General features: G+C 39.2%; 1 long non-coding RNA gene across 1 annotated transcript; it reads left to right on the top strand.

Moving 5' to 3' along the window:
- Positions 1–4205: 4205 nt before the first annotated feature.
- On the top strand, positions 4206–4597 carry LOC114844809 (uncharacterized). The gene is made up of 2 exons (XR_005896911.2): positions 4206–4413; positions 4510–4597. It is a non-coding gene; the product is annotated as an uncharacterized LOC114844809 (long non-coding RNA).
- Positions 4598–7953: the final 3356 nt, after the last annotated feature.

Here is a 7953-nt window from a genome sequence, read left to right as displayed (position 1 = left end):
TGAAATCCTTTTAGGTTTCAAAATGGAAAAAACAAAATCTCTGCATACGTTACAGGTCAAAGCGACCAAAGAACACTGAAAACAGGCTTTATGTCTTAAAAGCGGAAATTACGAGATTTCAAAAGAAACACTTTCAGATACATGACTGAATGACATGTAACTAAAAAAAAGACACTGTCATGGAAAGAACAACATCACTACTGAAGTCACTGGTCAAAGCGAAAACAGGCTTTTTTGGATGCTCTATGCATTGGCGACATGAGTACTTGTAGCAGCCAGCAGATTTTCCTTGCGTCGATGGTTAAACTGACACACGCCTCTTTTGTGGAAGGCGCATTATGTTATTGACTTTAGCGTTCTAGGTTAAAGGAACTGAAAGCGGGATGCTGTACACACAGTTCCTCTTGTCAACAGTAACAGCTACTTATTGCTGTTTACACAGTGTGTTACGAATGTGAACCAGGCGGAACCTAGTCCAGTTGAAGCGGAAACAGTTGAAACAGTTTCACCTTTGCTTTATTGCACTGAAATCTCCTGGCTGCAGGCCAAACATGTGACTCCAGGCTGCCTTGTTGGATTATGGTTATATCAAGCTTACTTTGGGGGGAAGTTGGCTTTTTTCAATAAAAACAATTGCTTTTTGCTGATACCAATTTATTGAAACATATTTAATCACTTTATTCCAACATAATCCAATTCATTTTATACCATTATGTAATTACTTTAGTTCAACATTATATTTTTAATTATCAAGTGTGCATTCATAATATAATGCAATTTGAATGAAGCTTATAATGACAGTTTTAACAATGCATTTTATTTTTGTCTGCACTTTTAATGCATATTGCAAGGACCAGACTAAATAAAAATTTGACCAAATAGAACAGATATCAAGGGAACCTTAAAGGCACCATACAAGGATTTATCAAATATGCAAACATCTGCAATGTAATTTTAACTGAAAAGATTTAAAAAAAAAAAAACTTTAAAAGCAAATTGTGTCACAACCTGGACTCTCGTTGAACATTTCCTGTTTTAGTTTGGTACTTTCCGACTTCCTACTTCGCCTTGCCTGCTCCCTTGAAGACTGCAACATATTTGTAACTTTAACAACAAAGAGAACACACAGGGTCCACATTTTGTGGGCCCTAGAATAACGCCAGTGGGTGCTTGCATATAACGCAAAGTGCTAGAAGGAGATGGAGACCAGACTTGCCCATTTTTTTCTGTCCACTCTTGAGGGAAAGCAGGATCCTCAGTGTCTTCTCCACTTTCAGCAGAAGAGTCAGATGCACTTTCCTCCTTCTCTGTAAACGTGCATAAACATGTTAAGTGTTTTTTGTTTGTTTGTTTTTGTGTACAACAAAGTAAAGAGATGATTTATTATATATGATTTACCCAAACACCTTTTGAAAGATGCAAAAAAACCCAACCCTTCAGACATCAGAAAAAAACCTCTTTTCTGCTCTCTCTCTCTCTCTCACACACACACACACACACACACACACACACACACGTAGAGGAGGTGGCATGCAGTCAGCACAGGAAGCATGTCCTGTAGCATGCATGACCATTAGGCTTAGTCAGCAGAACATGCAGCTTGGGTGAGAGGTTCATTTCATTAGTGAGCGGAGAAGGTGCGAGTTAGAATTTGTACTGTACTACACGAGACAAGTCAGAACAAAACTGCTGCTCTTAGTTTTATAAGAGAAAGTAAAAACTAATTGTTGGAAACTGCGTTGCTTTAAAACTGCAAGTTATGCATTTTTTAACAAAAATCTATAATCTTATCATTTGTCTATTGCCTATTTCATTCATTGCCTATTTTTTTTACAGATGCTTTGTTTCTGGCTCTGGATGTTACAACTCAACAAGTCTCAGACCAAACCTCAGTGAGATGGTGTCTTCTGAACACTTAGTTTGCTGTTGAAGATGATTTTGAGAGGCAGGAAATCTGTGACCTCTACTGTCCTGTTCATTTTAGTAAGTAGCATCCTCATATATTATTTTATCATTTTAACCAGACTCCATTCTGACAAACTCTGTTTTTCTCCCCATAGCTGTTAGTGATGAAGGTCTTCAGTATAAAAACACTCAGATGTGATATACATGAGTACCAGAATGGAGACAAATGCTGCCGTATGTGTTCTCCTGGTAAGATCCAGCTGAGGGTTAATGGGACCTTTCACTAAGGTACAAGTTATGGTCATTTATATCATGTTGATGATGTTTTTAACAGGTAGTCGAGTTAAAACTGATTGCGCCGTTTCAAGACCTACGTCCTGTTTTCCCTGCTCACAAGGAACGTTCATGAATCATTCCACTGGGCTCAAACAGTGTTCACCCTGCGCAGACTGTGATCAAGGTAGATTTACATTGTTGTCTAAGAGTCTTTAGTCCAACAATCAGATAATCTTCATGAATCAGTCATCATCATAACCTCATGAAAGAACTGTCTAATTAAACATCTATTGTTTATTCTGAACTCTTAGTTATTTTTTCTGGAGCTGGACATTTTTAGGGTTTTGTCATTTTAGTTGTACATTTACAAGGAAGGAGCACAAGCAAATGTAGTGCAGATTGAAGGGAGGTGGCAAAGAAAGAAATAGAGAGCTTACGATGAGCTGAATATCAGGTTAGACACGAAGGAAGGAGAGCCCGGCCAGCCAGATAGAGATGGGAAGATAAGAGTGATTAAAGACAGAGATGGAAAGATGCTAACAACCCAGAAGAGTGTGCAGAGAAGATGAAAGCAGGATTCTAAGGGGCTGATGAATGAGGAGGGTGAAAGGACAAGAAAGGAGGAAGATGTGTTTATGGTGGAACAGGAAATACAAATTGGAAAAAGGGGAAGTCTCAGAAGTCTATTCAGACAGAAAAGAGCCAAGGTGAGTCATAAAATTTATAACTCATTTAGAATAAAGAAAAAACAGTTTGTTTAATCCAAACACAAAACACTCCTTCCAGACTAAACCAAACACATCAGGAGGCAGAAAACACTCAATGAACTGAATAATGAATAAGCACAGCAAACTAGGAAGAACTAGCAAAACGTAGGCTGAACACTGAACTAAGACATGGCATGAACAAACTGAGAGCTAGCAACACAGCATGAACAACCCATGAACCCGTCAATAGTGGGTTCATGGGTCCGTAGTGACAAGAAATGGTGGCGTCATTGAAGGCAGTGAAGACCAAAAGTCCAATGCAGCAGCAGCTGATATGACATGACATGTAGCTGAAGTTGACGATATGAAACAGCACGAGAGCAAATAGTGAAAAAACACTACTTTAAGGTATTATGATTGTAAAATCTGACACCAGAGGACTTTGTGCCTCACCAGCCATGAACCTCACCACACGCCACTGGTCCTGATGACGTGCCTGTGGAGGTGCGGAAGTGTCTAGGAGAGACAACAGTGGAGTTTCTAACTAGTTTGTTCAAAATAGAGTGAGAAGATGCGTCAGGAATGGAGGAAAACGCGTTCTGGTGCCGATCTTCAAGAACAAGGGTGACACGCAGAACTGCAGCAACCACAGAGGAACAAAGCTGATCAGTCACACAATAAAGCTGTGGAAAAGAGAAGTGGAAGCCAGGCTCAGGGAGTAGGTGTAGATTTGATAGATTTCATTTCCCCCTGAGAACACAGAAGATGCTGAGGTTCTCCTCGTGGTGACCAGCTTGGACAGAATCAGGAACCAGCCTGTTAGCAGCCAAGTCAGAGGCCAGACTGAGATCGCGTGGACGTGTGCAGAGGAGGGAGAGTGAACATATTGGTAGAAGGATGTTGGAGATGGAGCTTCACTGTGGCGACCCCTAATGGGAAAAGCCGAAAGAGAAAGAAGAATGAGCTGGTGGCTTTATTGGCCTACCAGCATTTTTGCTGACACTTTCTATGTGTTCATAAATATATGAAATTTAAAATTCTATTTTCCTACATATGAGAAAGGATTTTTTTTTTCAGATTGAATGTGTTTGATTTTTCTTACCTGTAACATCTGTGTCTTCGCAGATTCTGGTCTGAAAACAAAGACGTCATGTACAACAACATCAGACACAGTTTGTGAACCACTGGAGGGATTTTACTGTGTGCAGGCTTCAGATAACAGTTGTTATGCAGCAAAGAGACACAGAAGCTGTGAACCAGGACAATATATCAGTAAAAAGGGTTGGTGCCTTGTTCATCACAGTTTTATGTTATTATAAGTGTGGATTTATGAACAAATACATGTTGGTTGTTTTTTCCTGTGGTTTGTCTTCAGTGGTACATTCTTCTTTATGAATCAATTTGACCTGTTTTAATTTAAATGTATGAATGTCTGATCAGGAACAGTGTCCTCTGACACTGAGTGCTCTGACTGCAGCAATGGAACCTTAGATGGACCACTCACATCTTGTGGACCCCACACACAGTACGTGAAGCTCCACATCAGCCACATTCACACCTGGTTTCTAACAAAAGCAGGAAATTCATGAATCCCACAAATACAAAACCTCTATCATTTCAGATGTAAGACAAGAAATCATCAGCTGGTAAAAGCAGGAACAGCTTCAGCTGATTCTCAATGTGAAGAAAAACACACTACCAACAAATCACTACTGACATCAACTAGAATAATTGCCATAATGGCTGTTGTTTTAGTTGTTGTGCTAATAATAACAGGTGCGGCACAATTGTTAGTGCATCTCACTCCTGACGCCCTTTACTGTTTGAAAAAGAAGAAGGAATGTTTCCAACTCCACCCAGGTAAGATTTCAATATACAGTAGACACCACACATTACTGATGATGAAACCAATTTTGCGAAATTGTTACTTTGCTGATTAAGATGTTTTTTTAATAGTAGGAAATCCATCTCCTAAAGATGAGAGGACAGTGTGATCTACAGCAGGTGAGACATCAGTGTTTGTTCGCATGGTGACTGCAATGATGTATAACAGATTTACAGTATTAACCATTTCTATGCAGTTTAAGTTTATAATTTATTTATATCTATATTTATATACATGTTTCTATCTTCAGGATGAGACATTGAGAAAAGAAACACCATGGATTCTGAAGAATTGGAAAAGAGGATTTTATACTTTGCAGCATGTTGAATTTTGGTTATTTCTTTCACTAACAGACTAATGATCCTCGAAAGAGTGTCACAAAACTTTCAGTCTAAATATGTGTTGAGGCAAGAGAAGACGGGTTTAAAAAGGCCCCTGTAGCACTTTTAATATATATATATATATATATAAATATAGTAAAATATAATGTAGGGGAGTCTAAAGTGTTTGTAGGTGTGAATGTGAGAGTTAGTGCTTGTCCGTGTTGGCCACTGATCCAGAGTGGAAGATAGGATATAAACAGAATAAAATAGAATGGAAGTGGATCCAGCGTAAAACATGCCCAAAACAAACATTCGAATTGTCAACAGGAATAAGATGGTTCACTGGGGCGACCCCTGATCAGAAAAGCTAAGAGGTGAATAATATAATGCAATACAATAGAATTTGTGACTGCTGTTTGATGCTTTTACACTGTTTTAAGAGCTATAATTGTTTGTGTCAATAATTTAAATAATGTGTGTATGAAAGAAGGGAAGTTTAGACAAATGTACAGCAAGTATTTACGGCACTTGTCTGACAGTTTATTGAGGCAGAACCAGTGTTTGCCAGTCAAAGTGGCATCAGGGCATTGTTTGTTACAAATGTTTTATTCATTAGAGGATGTGGTGCTGAGAAACGTTACAGTGTGTTACTTTCTGTAGATTTGACTTGGTCCCAAGTTATACTTACTCCATGTAGGTTAGTGCGGCCACTACACACAGTAGTGTGCAGCGTGCTGCATACATGGGGCCTCCATGATGCCCGAATGGAAGTAAGAAAGAAAAAGGTAAATGTATACACTATGCACTGAGCTGTGGCTGAAATGCAGGATGGAGGAGCCTGCATGAGGCTTTGTTTGCACCCATTGAGTTTTTAGAATATTTATGAAAACAACGTCACTTTATGTATTGTGTGATTGCTCGTGTTTGTGCAAATTGTGAGTTAGTGTTTTATTGTCATGCAGCATCATAAGCTGTTTTTCTTTTAATATTTTTTTTATTTAAAAATGTAAAGGCTGTTGTTTGAAACTGTGTATTTCATGGCTCCACCATCAGCCTCTATCAATCTTGTGGCCACATGTTGTCTGAGCAGCTTCATAGTCAAATGTGGAAATAATATTTGTATGAGCAGCATGTAGCCTGGTCTTTACCTGGATCATAGCTTCACTGACAGCAACACAGTCCATTTCAAAATAAGAGTCTCATCAACTGTTACGGACTGGTCATTGTTATTCATCTGTTGCCTTGAGCTTCACCAATGATCAATCAAAAACTCTTATTCTCTCCTGAAATTGAAATGTGGTGATGCAACAATATTTGTACAAGCCACTGAGTGGTTACTCTGATTGTTTTGGTTTGTTGATGCATTATTTTATTCATTATTGCATTTATTATATTCTTCGTTTCATACAGTGCAAGCCAGATTACTGTTTAACAGTTCTGAGGTATTAGCGACAGAGTGCTGTGGTGAGTAAAGGGAAGCATGAGCTGGTGTGTGATGCGAGTTTTTGACCATACTCAAATTGGATGTAACGTGTAACACCTGGCAGCAGAAAGCATCTGTGCATTGAATATTGTACTGTATTGAACCTGGTTGTGTCATAGACAATATATTTTTTTATTTCAACCATAAAGACTGTCTTTGGATCTTCTTATCTTCTTAGGTGAAGCTACACAAAGGTGATTTGTGTTTGGACGACCAGAAAAAAATTAAAACCTAGCAACATAAGTGGTCTTTGAGGTCGTGGACGCGGCAAGCAGCCCCTACAATATTTGACATTGTGACCAGAGTTATGTGCACTGGACCTATTGTAGAAGTTATAGAAGTCCATTTGGGGGTCATATGCCAAATGAGCCCCTGTGCCTCAAACAAGGATGTAGAAATTGTTACTCAAGATTCTGGAATACATGCCTGATCACCCGCTTCGAAAGTTATCACCGTTAACACATGGGCACGATCAGTACTTATCAGCCCATAGGTGCCTGTTCTACCTACTCGCTAACAGATAGCAGCTAGCTAAGTTGCCACCTTCAGCAGCGTTGGATGTTATTGCGGTTAAGGTTAGGGTTAGCTAGCACAATACAGCTAGCTCGTGGCTAGGTTATTATCAAAATCAAAAACAGCGCAACAGCGCCCCCTACTGACTCCGTTGGTTTAATCATCCAAGCCGTGATCTACCTTACGAACAGATGACAACGCTCTACTCCACCTACTCACCGCTGCCAGTAGGTGGGTTGGTACCTACCGGCCCATACATATGTGCTGATAACCAGTGATAATGAACCATTGAATAGCGTGATAACGTCCGAAGCTGCTCGCCTGATTGTAGAATAATTCACAGCAAAGAGTCAGATTCAGGAATAAAAGAGAAGTTCGCAAAAAAAAAATAAAAAATATATGGAGCAATCCTTATGGAGTGTCCCTTCATTCTTAAATATTACCCAAGGTCGTTCAGGTAAACCCACATTGAAAATTTGTGAAGTTTTCCTTTAAGCTTGCTATTACTATCCGCTACAAGGTGAATCCTGGCGGAATAATTTATTATTTTAAACAAAATCCTCTACAAGTGAGCATTGGATTTTACGTCTTTCAGATATTTTGTGACCAACCAGAAGAACAGTGTTTGAAAGTAGTGAAGTGAAAGGAACTGTATTTTACACCATCTGACCGAGCTGAGACATACTTCATATCATTTCCCTGTCGATATTTTAGTTCGCTCCCAGATTAAAATGTCTGTGACTCAATCGTGACGTGTAGCCGTTTGAAGCATCGACGGAGGAGAAAAGGAGCATTGTTGTTAGAAGCCAAATGTTGTTTAATTAGTCTCGGTGCACAGATTACAACATACATCATCTTCCA

This window comes from Betta splendens, chromosome 17 (genome assembly GCF_900634795.4).
Source record: "Betta splendens chromosome 17, fBetSpl5.4, whole genome shotgun sequence".
NCBI classification, from domain to species: Eukaryota; Metazoa; Chordata; class Actinopteri; order Anabantiformes; family Osphronemidae; genus Betta; species Betta splendens.
Note: the sequence above shows the minus strand (reverse complement) of the source record. Positions and strands in the feature narration are given on the sequence as shown.